This window comes from Ranitomeya variabilis, chromosome 1 (genome assembly GCF_051348905.1).
Source record: "Ranitomeya variabilis isolate aRanVar5 chromosome 1, aRanVar5.hap1, whole genome shotgun sequence".
NCBI classification, from domain to species: domain Eukaryota; kingdom Metazoa; phylum Chordata; class Amphibia; order Anura; family Dendrobatidae; genus Ranitomeya; species Ranitomeya variabilis.
In genome coordinates, this window is record NC_135232.1 from 469,260,725 (window position 1) to 469,276,691 (window position 15,967).

A 15,967-nucleotide genomic window follows, 5' to 3' on the forward strand; every position below is an offset into this window, starting at 1 on the left:
CACGTCGCAACCGTCGTGCGACGGATGCGTCGTGCTTTGGCGGACCGTCGGCACAAAAAAATGGTACATGTAACGTTTTTTTGTGTGACGTGCCCGCTTTTTCTGACCGCGCATGCTTGGCTGGAACTCCACCCCCTCCTCCCCGCACCTCACAATGGGGCAGCGGATGCGCTGAAAATCAGCATCCGCTGCACCCGTTGTGCAGCGCAAACAACGCTAGCATCGGTACTGCGACGTGCCGAGTACGACGCTAGTGTGAAAGTAGCCTTAGATGCGGATCCACAGCGTTTTTGGCCGCAAGGATTTGCATCAAATCCGCATGTAGTGCACAGCCAATGTTAATCTATGGGAAATGGAGATTTGCTGTGCACATGCTGCGGAAATATCCACGCAGCGTAAAAAAGATCTGTGGATTTGCTGTGGATGTACCTACGAGAAATGCTGCAGATCAGGAGGAGGAAAGTGTGTAGGCGGAGTGTGGGTGGAGCTATGTGCGTGTATGTGTGTGTGCCAGTGTCTGCATGTACGTGTGTGTGCTGGTATCTGCGTGAATCTGTGTCTGTGTGTGGGTGTGTGTGGGGCTGTGTGTCTGTGTCTGTGTAGGCAGGCATCACCCGCTACTAATCCCATCCGGCTATGTCTGCTACAGTGATACCATAGATAAAGATGGGAAAGTAGTCCCATCATCCGGCTAATGTGTTGAATGTTAAAAAAAACCACATACAGTACACAAATACTACATACTTATCATATACACCTAATCCCCGAAGCCATCGATCATCTGCAAATAAAATTAAAATAATAAACAAACAATATACTCCCTGTGTCTGATGTAATCCAATTAATAACGATTGTCCCAGGACGATCTCCCGTTGGGAGATGTCATATCAGCAGATGCGACTGCTCTCCAATGGCTCCGGTGATCAATGATGGATATAATCCTGTGCACTGTATCACTCCGCCACCGACAGGTCACCTGAGTTCACCTGTCATTTGCAGCACTACAGCGTGAGAATTTTCTCATGGCTGAAGTGCCGTAAAGTGAACACCGATGATACACTGCGGGAGGGTTATCTCCAGCCAGTGTGTTATCAGAGGCCCTATATAGTGGTGACTGACATCTGCTGATGTGACCACTCTATAGGGGAGTTCATCATGCGACACTGGTTATTAAAGAGGGAATGCGTCGGAGCAGGGAGTATGTGTTTGTTTTTTTAAAAATTTTTGCAGGTGATCGATGGCTTTGATTGAATTAGGCATGGAGTAAAAATTATGAACAAATGTGTAGTGTTTTATTTCATTAAAATACTTTTTTCTAGCTGTGTCTTTTTTTTAACCCATTAATAACTATAGGATTAGTAATGGATAGGTATCTTATTGACGCCTCTCCATTATTAACCAGGCTTAATGTCACCTTACAATGCAAAGGTGACATTAACCCCTTATTACCCCATATACAGTACAGACCAAAAGTTTGGACACACATTCTCATTTAAAGATTTTTCTGTATTTTCATGACTATGAAAATTGTAAATTCACACTGAAGGCATCAAAACTATGAATTAACACATGTGGAATTATATACTTAACAAAAAAGTGTGAAACAACTGAAAATATGTCTTATATTCTAGGTTCATCAAAGTAGCCACCTTTTGCTTTGATTACTGCTTTGCACACTGTTGGCATTCTCTTGATGAGCTTCAAGAGGTAGTCACCGGAAATGGTCTTCCAACAATCTTGAAGGAGTTCCCAGAGATGCTTAGCACTTGTTGGCCCTTTTGCCTTCACTCTGCGGTCCATCTCACGCCAAAGCATCTCGATTGGGTTCAGGTCTGTGACTGTGGAGGCCAGGTCATCTGGCGTAGCACCCCATCACTCTCCATCTCAGTCAAATAGCCCTTACACAGCCTGGAGGTGTGTTTGGGGTCATTGTCCTGTTGAAAAATAAATGATGGTCCAACTAAAGGAAAACCGGATGGAATAGCATGCTGCTGCAAGATGCTGTGCTAGCCATGCTGGTTCAGTATGCCTTTGATTTTGAATAAATCCCCAACAGTGTCACCAGCAAAGCACCCACACACATCACACCTCCTCTTCCATGCTTCACGGAAGGAACCAGGTATGTAGAGTCTATTCTTTCACCTTTTCTGCGTCGCACAAAGACACGGTAGTTGGAACCAAAGATCTCAAATTTGTACTTATCAGACCAAAGCACAGATTTTCCACTGGGCTAATGCCCATTCCTTGTGTTCTTTAGCCCAAACAAGTCTCTTCTGCTTGTTGCCTGTCCTTAGCAGCTATTTTACCATGAAGGCCTGCTGCACAAAGTTTCCTCTTAACAGTTGTTGTAGAGATGTGCCTGCTGTTAGAACTCTGTGTGGCATTGACCTTGTCTCTAATCTGAGCTGCTGTTAACCTGCGATTTCTGATGCTGGTGACTCTGATAAATTTATTCTCAGAAGCAGAGGTAACTCTTGGTCTTCATTTCCTGGGGCGGTTTTCATGTGAGCCAGTTTCTTTGTAGCGCTTGATGGTTTTTGCAACTGCACTTGGGGACACTTTCAAAGTTTTCCCAATTTTTCAGACTAACTGACCTTCATTTCTTAAAATAATGATGGCCACTCGTTTTTCTTAGCTGCTTCTTTCTTGCCATAATACAACTTCTAACAGTCTATTCAGTAGGACTATCAGCTGTGTATCCACCAGACTTCTGCTCAACACAACTGATGGTCCCAACCCCATTTATAAGGCAAGAAATCCCACTTATTAAACCTGACAGGGCACACCTGTGAAGTGAAAACCATTTCCAGTGACTACTAGGGTTGAGCGAAACGGATCGTTCATTTTCATAAGTCGCCGACTTTTGGCAAAGTCGGCGTCTCATGAAACCGAGCCGATCCCTGTGTGGGGTCTGCCATGCGGTACGCGACTTTCGCGCCAAAGTCGCGTTTCAATGACGCTAAAAGTGCCATTTCTCAGCCAATGAAGGTGGACGCAGAGCGTGGGCAGCGTGATGACATAGATCTCAGTCCCCACCATCTTAGAGAAGGGCATTGCAGTGATTGGCTTGCTTTCTGCGGCGTCACAGGGGCTATAAAGGGGCGTTCCCGCCGACCGCCATCTTACTGCTGCTGATCTGAGCGTAGGGAGAGGTTGCTGCAGCTTCTTCGGAAGCAGGGATAGTGATAGGCAGGGTACATAAAGCCACAAACCGCTTGTGCTGTAGCGATTTCCACTGTCCAATACCACCTTTTGTTTGCAGGACAGTGGAAGCTACATTTTTTTTTTCTCAACGCTGTAGCTCATTGGGCTGCCCTAGAAGGCTCCCTGATAGCTGCGTTGCTTTGTGTGTACGCCGCTGTGTAAACCAACTGCTTTTTTCAAAGCACAAATCCTGTTTTTCCTTCCTTTCTGCACAGCTATCTTGTGTGTTTGTCCACACTTTTGTGTGCAGCAGTCCTTTTACAGCTGCCTGCCATACTTTTCTGAGATAACTGCAGGGAGATAAATATTGGCAAGTCTGCCTCCGTGCCATTGCTGTGTGTGGCATCTCTCTCTCATTGTGTGGCACCGAAAACACTGTGTAATACTTGTCCTTTTTTTTTTTTTTTCTAAATTCTCCCTTTTCCAAAAAAAAAATTAGTGGGAGATAAATATTGTCAAGTCTGCCTCCATGCCATTGCTGTGTGTGGCATCTCTCTCTCATTGTGTGGCACTGAAAACACTGTGTAATACTTGTCCTTTTTTTTTTTTTTTTTCTAAATTCTCCCTTTTCCAAAAAAAAAATTAGTGGGAGAAAAATATTGTCAAGTCTGACTCCGTGCCATTGCTGTGTGTGGCATCTCTCTCTCATTGTGTGGCACTGAAAACACTGTGTAATACTTGTCCTTTTTTTTTTTTTTTTTTCTAAATTCTCCCTTTTCCCCAAAAAAAATTAGTGGGAGATAAATATTGTCAAGTCTGACTCCGTGCCATTGCTGTGTGTGGCATCTCTCTCTTATTGTGTGGCACTGAAAACACTGTGTAATACTTGCCCATTTTTTTTTGGGGGGGTACATTCTCCCTTTTCAAAAAAAAAAAAAATTATTGGGAGATAAATATTGGCAAGTCTGCCTCCGTGCCATTGCTGTGTGTGGCATCTCTCTCTCATTGTGTGGCACCGAAAACACTGTGCAATACTTGTCCTTTTTTTTTTTTTTTTCTAAATTCTCCCTTTTCCAAAAAACAAATTAGTGGGAGATAAATATTGTCAAGTCTGCCTCCGTGCCATTGGTGTGTGTGGCATCTCTCTCTCATTGTGTGGCACCGAAAACACTGTGTAGTACTGGGCCTTTTTTTTTTTTTTTTTTTGGGTAAATTCTCCCAGAAAAAAAAAAAAATAGTGGGGGATTAAGATTGGCATTTCTGCTTGAGTGCTGGGCCTGTGTGTGCCATCTGTCTCAAATTATTGGGCCACAGAAAACCTAGTGTGTAACATTGGGCCTGATTTTCCTTTCAGTGTCAGGCACCTATAAAGGTATATATAAATCCTACAGAAGTTTGAGTTCACCTTATAAGTTGTTTTACAGTAACAAATAGTGTTACTTTGGTTACGTTTTGCAAACAATGAGGAAGTCTAGTGGAAGAGGTCGTGGCCGTGGGCGGTCATTGTCAGCTGGTAATGATGGTAGTGGTGGTGGAGCATCAGGTGGTCGTGGTAAAAGCAGTACAGCACCTAAGTCTCGAGTTGTTGAGCCAGGTTCCTTGTCTGGCTACACAAGGCCTCGAACGCTCTCTTTTCTGGGAGTAGGAAAACCACTTTTGAAGCCGGAGCAGCAGGAACAAGTATTGGCTTTCATTGCTGACTCTGCCTCTAGCTCTTTCGCCTCCTCCTCGGAAAGTGCCAAATGTCAGAGCAGTGCATCGTCAGTGGATGCTCCCGGTCAGGGACAAGTCGCTTCCTTGTCTTCTTCACCCAGAACAAGAGAGAAGGATGCGTCAGGAGACACAACGGGTTACTCCATGGAGCTCTTTACACATACCGTTCCTGGGTTAGACAGTGAAACAGTTAACAGGCCATGTCCATTAGAAGTTGAATCGGACATGGAGTGCACAGATGCACAGCCACAGCCAGATTACTATGCTGTTCCTTTGACTCAGACCAGAACATTGCCCTCGCAGTGTACTGAGGCAGAATCAAACCCAGCGGAGACTATGGTGCCCCGTCACGGATGCTATACCACCGGCTTACACGGTGACACAGACGAAATTGCACACGACATAGAAGAGGAGGTCATAGATGACCCAGTTGTGGACCCCGATTGGCAGCCATTGGGGGAACAGGGTGCAGGCGGCAGTAGTTCTGAAGCGGAGGAGGAGGAGCCGCAGCAGGCATCAACATCACAACAGGTTCCATCTACCGGCCCGTATCTGGCCAAAAACGCGTGGCAAAACCAAAACCAGTTGGAGGACAGCGTGGCCATCCGGTTAAAGAAGCTCAGTCTGCAATGCCTGAAAAGGTATCCGATAGTAGAAAGAGTGCAGTCTGGCATTTTTTTAAACAACATCCAAATGATCAGCGCAAAGTCATCTGTCAAAAATGTTCAACAACCTTAAGCAGAGGTCAGAATCTTAAAAGTCTAAAAACAAGTTGCATGCATAGACATTTATCCACCATGCATTTGCAAGCCTGGACTAACTACCAAACGTCCCTAAAGGTTGCAGCACCCTCGGCCAATGAAGCTAGTCAGCAACGCTACATCCCTTCCCTCCCTGTAAGCCGACCATTTCCCACACCACCTGCAGTATCTGTGCAGCTTCCGTCGCCAGGCCAAAGCAGTCAGGGAATCACCAGGTTAGTAGTAGGAAACACTGCATGTAGGGCACCGGCAAGAATACCATCTCCAACCCTCTCTCAGGCACCCATGTCCACCGGCACCACCGCTAGTTCCACGATCTCCAGCTCTCCAGTCCAGCTCACCCTACATGAGACTCTTGTTAGGAAAAGAAAGTACTCATCCTCGCATCCGCGTACACAGGGTTTGAACGCCCACATTGCTAGACTAATCTCATTAGAGATGATGCCCTACCGGTTAGTTGAAAGCGAAGCTTTCAAAGCGCTGATGGACTACGCTGTACCACGCTACGAGCTACCCAGTCGGCACTTCTTTTCTAGAAAAGCCATCCCAGCCCTCCAACAGCATGTTAAAGCCCGCATCGTCCATGCACTCAGGCAGTCTGTGACTACAAAGGTGCACCTGACAACAGATGCATGGACCAGTAGGCATGGCCAGGGACGTTACGTGTCCATCACGGCACACTGGGTGAATGTGGTGGATGCAGGGTCCACAGGGGACAGCAATATTGGGACAGTTTTGCCTAGTCCACGGTCAAGGAAAGAGTTGGCTGTAGGCGTTTGCCCCCCCTCCTCCTCTTCCTCCTCCTCATGCAGAAGCGAGAGCTCGTCCACACACCCCAGTCGCCCATCCACTCCATCCGCAGCTGCCACTGTTGCACACCAGGTGTGCCATTATGGGACAGCTAGTGGCAAGCGTCAGCAGGCTGTATTGGCAATGAAGTGTTTGGGCGACAACAGACACACCGCGGAAGTTCTGTCCGAGTTCTTGCAGAATGAAACTCAGTCATGGCTGGGCACTGTACATCTTGAGGCAGGCAAGGTTGTGAGTGATAACGGAAGGAATTTCATGGCTGCCATAGCCCTTTCCCAACTGAAACACATTCCTTGCCTGGCTCACACCTTAAACTTGGTGGTGCAGTGCTTCCTGAAAAGTTATCCGGGGTTACCCGACCTGCTCCTCAAAGTGCGCAGACTTTGCTCGCATATCCGCCGTTCGCCCGTACACTCCAGCCGTATGCAGAACTATCAGCGGTCTTTGAACCTTCCCCAGCATCGCCTAATCATCGACATTTCAACAAGGTGGAACTCCACACTGCACATGCTTCAGAGACTGTGCGAACAGAGGCGTGCTGTTATGTTTTTGTGGGAGGATACACATACACAGGCAGGCAGTTGGATGGCAGACATGGAGTTGTTAGGTGTGGTCGAAGCTACAAGACCTGTGTCAAGTCCTTCAGTGTTTTGAGGAATGCACACGGCTGGTTAGTGCAGACAACGCCATAATAAGCATGAGCATCCCCCTAATGCATCTGCTGATGCAAAGTTTGACGCACATAAAGGAGCAGGTGTCAGCAGCCGAGGAAGAGGAAAGCCTTGATAACAGTCAGCCATTGTCTGGTCAGGGCCGTGTAGAGGACGCGGTAGCGGGCGAAGAGGAGGAGGAGGACGAGGAGGATGATGGGGATGAGTACTTTTTTAATGAGGAAGCTTCTCCTGGGCCAACAGAAATTAGTGGCGTTGCAAGGCCGGGTTCTGTTTTTTTAAGGGAGACAAGTGACGTAGATTTGCCTGTAACTGCCCCTCAAACCAGCACAACCGCAGATTTGCCAACAGGAACTTTGGCCCACATGGCGGATTATGCCTTACGTATCCTCAAAAAGGACCCACGCATTACTAAAATGATGAGCGATGACGATTACTGGTTGGCCTGCATCCTTGACCCTCGCTATAAAGGCAAATTGCAAAATATTATGCCACATGAGAACCTCGAACAAATCTTAGCAACCAAACAAGCTACTCTTGTAGACCGTTTGATTCAGGCATTCCCAGCACACAGCGCCGGTGATGGTTCTCACACAAGCTGCAGGGGGCTACATGGCAGAGGTGTTAGGGGTGCACAGATCAGAAGTGGCGTTGGACAGAGGGGTTTTCTGACCAGGTTGTGGAGTGATTTCGCAATGACCGCAGACAGGACAGGTACTGCAGCATCTATTCAAAGTGACAGGAGACAACATTTGTCCAGTATGGTTACTAACTATTTTTCTTCCCTTATCGATGTTCTCCCTCAACCGTCATTCCCATTTGATTACTGGGCATCAAAATTAGACACCTGGCCTGAATTGGCAGAATATGCGTTGCAGGAGCTTGCTTGCCCAGCAGCTAGTGTGCTATCAGAAAGAGTATTCAGTGCTGCTGGTTCAATATTAACCGAAAAAAGGACTCATCTGGCTACCCAAAATGTGGATGATCTCACCTTCATTAAAATGAACCACTCCTGGATTTCAAATTATTTTGCCCCACCTTTCCCGGCTGACACCTAGCTTTCCTATAAAAAGGTCTTGCTTGTGGACTGGTCTTACTGAGTGTTCCAATCTGTTAATTTGCAGCAGCTGTTTGTCCAGCATACGACATGTTTACACCTCTGTTATGACCCCAATGGCGAGGGTCTCAGAGGAACGTGGAAGTCTGCAGAATACAAAAATCCAGCTCATAGGGCAGTGGTAGCTGGGTTGACCATATATCTACTCCTAACGCCAACACTAGAAGTAGCCGGGGATCATTCCTACGTTGATTCTAGATGACACGCTCCAGCCGGAGAATCTAGCTACCCCTAGTAGAGGAAAACAAAAGACCTTTCTTGCCTCCAGAGAAGGGGACCCCAAAGCTGGATAGAAGCCCCCCACAAATAATAACGGTGAGGTAAGAGGAAATGACAAACACAGAAATGAACCAGGTTTAGCACAGAGAGGCCCGCTTACTGATAGCAGAATAAAGAAAGGTAACTTATATGGTCAACAAAAACCCTATCAAAATCCACACTGGAAATTCAAGAACCCCCGAACCGTCTAACGGTCCGGGGGGAGAACACCAGCCCCCTAGAGCTTCCAGCAAAGGTCAGGATATATATTGGGAACAAGCTGGACAAAAATACAAAACCAAAACAAAATAGCAAAAAGCAAAAAGCGGACTTAGCTGATATAACTGGAACCAGGATCAGTAGACAAGAGCACAGCAGACTAGCTCTGATAACTACGTTGCCAGGCATTGAACTGAAGGTCCAGGGAGCTTAAATAGCAACACCCTAAACTAACGACCCAGGTGCGGATAAAAGGAATGACAGAAAAACCAGAGTCAAAAAACTAGTAACCACTAGAGGGAGCAAAAAGTAAATTCACAACAGTACCCCCCCCTTAGTGAGGGGTCACCGAACCCTCACCACGACCACCAGGGCGATCAGGATGAGCGGCATGAAAGGCACGAACTAAATCGGCCGCATGAACATCAGAGGCGACCACCCAGGAATTATCCTCCTGACCATAGCCCTTCCACTTGACCAGGTACTGAAGCCTCCGCCTGGAGAGGCGAGAATCCAAGATCTTCTCCACCACGTACTCCAACTCGCCCTCAACCAACACCGGAGCAGGAGGCTCAGCAGAAGGAACTATAGGCACAATGTACCGCCGCAACAAGGACCTATGAAATACATTGTGAATAGCAAACGACACAGGAAGATCCAGACGAAAAGATACAGGATTAAGGATTTCCAATATCTTGTAAGGCCCAATAAAACGAGGTTTAAATTTGGGAGAGGAGACCTTCATAGGAACAAAGCGGGAAGAAAGCCATACCAAATCCCCAACGCGTAGTCGGGGACCCACACCGCGGCGGCGGTTGGCAAAGCGCTGAGCCCTCTCCTGTGACAACTTCAAGTTGTCCACCACATGATTCCAGATCCGCTGCAACCTATCCACCACAGAATCCACCCCAGGACAGTCAGAAGGCTCCACATGACCCGAAGAAAAGCGAGGATGGAAACCAGAGTTGCAGAAAAAAGGCGAAACCAAGGTGGCGGAACTAGCCCGATTATTAAGGGCAAACTCAGCCAACGGCAAGAATGTCACCCAATCGTCCTGATCAGCAGAGACAAAACACCTCAAATAAGCCTCCAAAGTCTGATTGGTTCGCTCCGTCTGTCCATTAGTCTGAGGATGGAAAGCAGACGAAAACGACAAATCAATGCCCATCCTACTACAAAAGGATCGCCAGAATCTGGAAACGAACTGGGATCCTCTGTCTGACACAATATTCTCAGGGATGCCGTGCAAACGAACCACGTTCTGGAAAAACACAGGAACCAGATCGGAAGAGGAAGGCAGCTTAGGCAAAGGAACCAAATGGACCATCTTTGAGAAGCGATCACATATCACCCAGATAACGGACATGCCCTGGGATAGCGGAAGATCAGAAATGAAATCCATGGAGATATGTGTCCAAGGTCTCTTCGGGACAGGCAAGGGCAAGAGCAAACCGCTGGCACGAGAACAGCAAGGCTTAGCTCGAGCACAAGTCCCACAGGACTGCACAAATGACCGCACATCCCTTGACAAGGAAGGCCACCAAAAGGACCTGGCCACCAGATCTCTGGTGCCAAAAATTCCCGGGTGACCTGCCAACACCGAGGAATGAACCTCGGAAATGACTCTACTGGTCCACTTATCCGGGACAAACAGTCTGTCAGGTGGACAAGACTCAGGCCTATCAGCCTGAAATCTCTGCAACACACGTCGCAGATCCGGAGAAATAGCTGACAAGATAACTCCATCTTTAAGAATACCAACAGGATCAGCGACTCCAGGAGCATCAGGCACAAAGCTCCTAGAAAGAGCATCGGCCTTCACATTCTTTGAACCTGGTAAATACGAGACAACAAAATCAAAGCGGGAGAAAAACAATGACCAGCGGGCCTGTCTCGGATTAAGGCGTTTAGCAGACTCGAGATACATCAGATTTTTGTGATCAGTCAAGACCACCACACGATGCTTAGCACCCTCGAGCCAATGACGCCACTCCTCAAATGCCCATTTCATGGCCAACAACTCCCGATTGCCCACATCATAATTTCGCTCGGCAGGCGAAAACTTCCTAGAGAAAAAGGCACAAGGTTTCATAACAGAGCAACCAGGGCCTCTCTGCGACAAAACGGCCCCTGCTCCAATCTCTGAAGCATCCACCTCAACCTGAAAGGGAAGTGAGACATCGGGCTGGCACAAAACAGGCGCCGAAGTAAACCGGCGTTTCAACTCCTGGAAAGCCTCCACGGCAGCAGGAGCCCAGTTAGCTACATCGGAGCCCTTCTTGGTCATATCCGTCAAAGGTTTCACAATGCTAGAAAAATTAGCGATAAAACGACGGTAGAAGTTAGCGAAACCCAAGAACTTCTGTAGACTCTTAACTGACGAGGGCTGAGTCCAATCAAGAATAGCTCGGACCTTGACTGGGTCCATCTCCACAGCAGAAGGGGAAAAAATGAACCCCAAAAAGGGAACCTTCTGTACACCAAAGAGACACTTTGAGCCCTTGACAAACAAAGAATTTTCACGCAAAATTTTAAAGACCAACCTGACCTGCTCCACATGCGAATCCCAATTATCAGAAAAAACCAAAATATCATCCAGATAAACAATCAAAAATTTATCCAGATACTTCCGGAAAATGTCATGCATAAAGGACTGAAAAACTGAAGGCGCATTGGAGAGCCCAAAAGGCATCACCAAGTACTCAAAATGACCTTCGGGCGTATTGAATGCGGTTTTCCATTCATCACCTTGCTTAATGCGCACAAGGTTGTACGCACCACGAAGATCTATCTTGGTGAACCACTTGGCACCTTTAATCCGGGCAAACAAGTCAGACAACAGCGGTAAAGGATACTGAAATTTGACAGTGATCTTATTTAAAAGCCGATAATCAATACAAGGTCTCAAAGATCCGTCCTTTTTTGCCACAAAAAAGAATCCCGCACCAAGAGGGGAAGAAGACGGACGAATATGTCCTTTCTCTAGAGACTCCTTGATATATGAACGCATAGCGGTATGTTCAGGTACCGACAGATTAAACAGTCTTCCCTTAGGAAATTTACTGCCTGGGATCAAATCTATAGCACAGTCACAGTCCCTATGAGGAGGCAGTGCACTGGACTCAGACTCACTGAAGACATCCTGATAATCAGACAAATACTCCGGAACTTCCGAAGGCGTAGAAGAAGCAATAGACACAGGCAGGGAATCCCCATGAATACCACGACAGCCCCAACTTGAGACTGACATAGCCTTCCAGTCCAGGACTGGATTATGGGTCTGTAACCATGGCAGCCCTAAAACAACCAAATCATGCATTTTATGTAAAACCAGGAAACGTATCACCTCGCGGTGTTCAGGAGTCATGCACATGGTAACCTGTGTCCAATACTGCGGTTTATTTGCTGCCAATGGCGTAGCATCAATACCCCTAAGAGGAATAGGATTTTCTAATGGTTCAAGAGTAAAACCACAGTGCTTAGCAAATGACAGATCCATAAGACTCAGGGCAGCACCTGAATCTACAAACGCCATGACAGGAAAAGACGACAGTGAGCAAATCAAAGTTACAGACAGAATAAATTTAGGTTGCAAATTACCAACGGGGACAGGACTAACAACCTTAGCTATACGTTTAGAGCATGCTGAGATAATATGTGTAGAATCACCACAGTAGTAGCACAAGCCATTCCGGCGTCTATGAATTTTCCGCTCATTTCTAGTCAGGATTCTATCACATTGCATTAAATCAGGTGTCTGTTCAGACAACACCATGAGGGAATTTGCGATTTTTCTATCACATTGCACCGAATTAGGTGTCTGTTCAGACAACACCATGAGGGAATTTGCGGTTTTGCGCTCCCGCAACCGCCGGTCAATTTGAATAGCCAGTGCCATAGTATCATTCAGACCTGTGGGAATGGGAAAACCCACCATAACATTCTTAATGGCTTCAGAAAGGCCATTTCTAAAATTAGCGGCCAGTGCACACTCGTTCCAATGTGTCAGCACGGACCATTTCCGAAATTTTTGGCAGTACACTTCAGCCTCGTCCTGCCCCTGAGACATAGCCAGCAAGGCCTTTTCTGCCTGAATCTCAAGATTGGGTTCCTCATAAAGTAAACCGAGCGCCAGAAAAAACGCATTAATATCAGCCAATGCCGGATCTCCTGGCGCCAGCGAAAAAGCCCAATCCTGAGGGTCGCCCCGTAAGAACGAAATAACAATTTTTACTTGCTGAGCAGAGTCTCCAGATGAACAGGGTCTCAGGGACAAAAACAATTTACAATTATTCACAAAATTCCTAAACTTAAACCTGTCTCCGGAAAACAGTTCAGGAATCGGTATTTTAGGTTCTGACCTAGGATTACTGATAACATAGTCTTGTATGCCCTGCACACGAGTAGCCAGCTGGTCCACACTTGTAATCAAGGTCTGGACATTCATGTCTGCAGCAAGCATAGCCACTCTGAGGTAAAGGGGAAGAAGAAAAAAAAAAAAAAAACTCAGAATCTTCTTTCTTATAATCCCTCTTCTGCAATGCATTAAACATTTAATACTGGCCTGGCAAACTGTTATGACCCCAATGGCGAGGGTCTCAGAGGAACGTGGAAGTCTGCAGAATACAAAAATCCAGCTCATAGGGCAGTGGTAGCTGGGTTGACCATATATCTACTCCTAACGCCAACACTAGAAGTAGCCGGGGATCATTCCTACGTTGATTCTAGATGACACGCTCCAGCCGGAGAATCTAGCTACCCCTAGTAGAGGAAAACAAAAGACCTTTCTTGCCTCCAGAGAAGGGGACCCCAAAGCTGGATAGAAGCCCCCCACAAATAATAACGGTGAGGTAAGAGGAAATGACAAACACAGAAATGAACCAGGTTTAGCACAGAGAGGCCCGCTTACTGATAGCAGAATAAAGAAAGGTAACTTATATGGTCAACAAAAACCCTATCAAAATCCACACTGGAAATTCAAGAACCCCCGAACCGTCTAACGGTCCGGGGGGAGAACACCAGCCCCCTAGAGCTTCCAGCAAAGGTCAGGATATATATTGGGAACAAGCTGGACAAAAATACAAAACCAAAACAAAATAGCAAAAAGCAAAAAGCGGACTTAGCTGATATAACTGGAACCAGGATCAGTAGACAAGAGCACAGCAGACTAGCTCTGATAACTACGTTGCCAGGCATTGAACTGAAGGTCCAGGGAGCTTAAATAGCAACACCCTAAACTAACGACCCAGGTGCGGATAAAAGGAATGACAGAAAAACCAGAGTCAAAAAACTAGTAACCACTAGAGGGAGCAAAAAGTAAATTCACAACACACCTCCCCCAATGGGAAAAATCCCCCCAAGGGGGCCGTTGTCTCGCCACTTGGCGCAAGCACCCGTTACAGTGCTGATTGTCTGAAGAGGCGGGTGTGCCCGCTTTTGGTCGACGGCATTGCCACTGGGTCCCTCATAGTACAATGTAGTGTCTCTGGCGGTGGTGGTGCGCACCCAACGTCAGACACACCGTTGTAACATGAGGGGCCCTGGGGCGGTACCGTCGGCCACAAGAGAGTTCCCCCCAACCCCAGCTCAAACTGTGCTGTGCCACGTGCAAAATTATCTCGCACAGCTCCACCAATGTTTAGTCTACTCGCTGACATCATTCAATGTCTGGCACTGACAATACCAATTTGTAGACATCTATGATGCTACTTAAAGTAGTCTGGGTCAGTGTCCTATATTGGCACCATTAAATATTTACTGCCAAATTACTATATATAACACAAAAGCACCAAAAATTGCAGTCAAGCAAAGTCCAAGTAGTGCAAAAATAGAAGAAACTTTATTGAATAAAAAACACACACATAGGTGCACAGTAATGGCAGGCAGCAGAATCCCCTAATCAAGTCCGCACCCACAGATACTAGACCCAGGACTAAACCACAGTGCACAAATATTTCTTATAGCAATGCAACACAGATAGTGCACCGTAGTCGCGTCCTCCCCGACGCGCGTTTCGGCCAGGTGGCCTTCCTCATCCCCTTGAGGAAGGCCACCTGGCCGAAACGCGCGTCGGGGAGGACGCGACTACGGTGCACATTTCCCCTATCTGATAGTACGGTATGTACCATATTTATGACATGAGTCTATGGGGCCACATAGGTAATCGGTCAATATTCTTATAACATTGCCATGATTCTATATGTACTTGGACCGATTTCCTATCTGTGTTGCATTGCTATAAGAAATATTTGTGCACTGTGGTTTAGTCCTGGGTCTAGTATCTGTGGGTGCGGACTTGATTAGGGGATTCTGCTGCCTGCCATTACTGTGCACCTATGTGTGTGTTTTTTATTCAATAAAGTTTCTTCTATTTTTGCACTACTTGGACTTTGCTTGACTGCTATTTTTGGTGCTTTTGTGTTATATATAGATTTATGCAGTTGTCCTTTGTGGTCCTTGGTCTGTCTTATTCTTTATGGGTTATTTTATGCCTTACGGGTTTATTCATTAGGACAGACTATGTATGCCACTGAATATTGCCAAATTACTATGTCAGAAACTCAGCAGATGAGCCCACCCCTGTACCTAAGTATGCCACCCTTTTTATTTATTTTTTGTTTGTTTTGCGAGACATTAACATCTATTTATATTTTGGGAGTACTGGGTCAGACACTCCTTGCAATACTCCTCCACTGACCAGAATGCTGCCTCGCCTGCCTGTGTATCCATGTAACCGATGTAAAACTGCCATGAGCCTATTGTTTGTTATTTTAGGCCTTTGATAGCCTGTCTGCGGCCCCTACTTGCAATACTCCTCCACTGACCACAATGCTGCCTGGAGTGCCTGCCTGTGTATCCATGTAACCGATGTAAAACTGCCATGACTGCCTACTGTTTGTTATGTTAGGCCTTTGTGAGCCTGTCTGCGGCCCCTACTTGCAATACTCCTCCACTGACCACAATGCTGCCTGGAGTGCCTGCCTGTGTATCCATGTAACCGATGTAAAACTGCCATGACTGCCTACTGTTTGTTATTTTAGGCCTTTGTGAGCCTGTCTGTGGCCCCTACTTGCAATACTCCTCCACTGACCACAATGCTGCCTGGAGTGCCTGCCTGTGTATCCATGTAACCGATGTAAAACTGCCATGACTGCCTACTGTTTGTTATTTTAGGCCTTTGTGAGCCTGTCTGCGGCCCCTACTTGCAATACTCCTCCACTGACCACAATGCTGCCTGGAGTGCCTGCCTGTGTATCCATGTAACCGATGTAAAA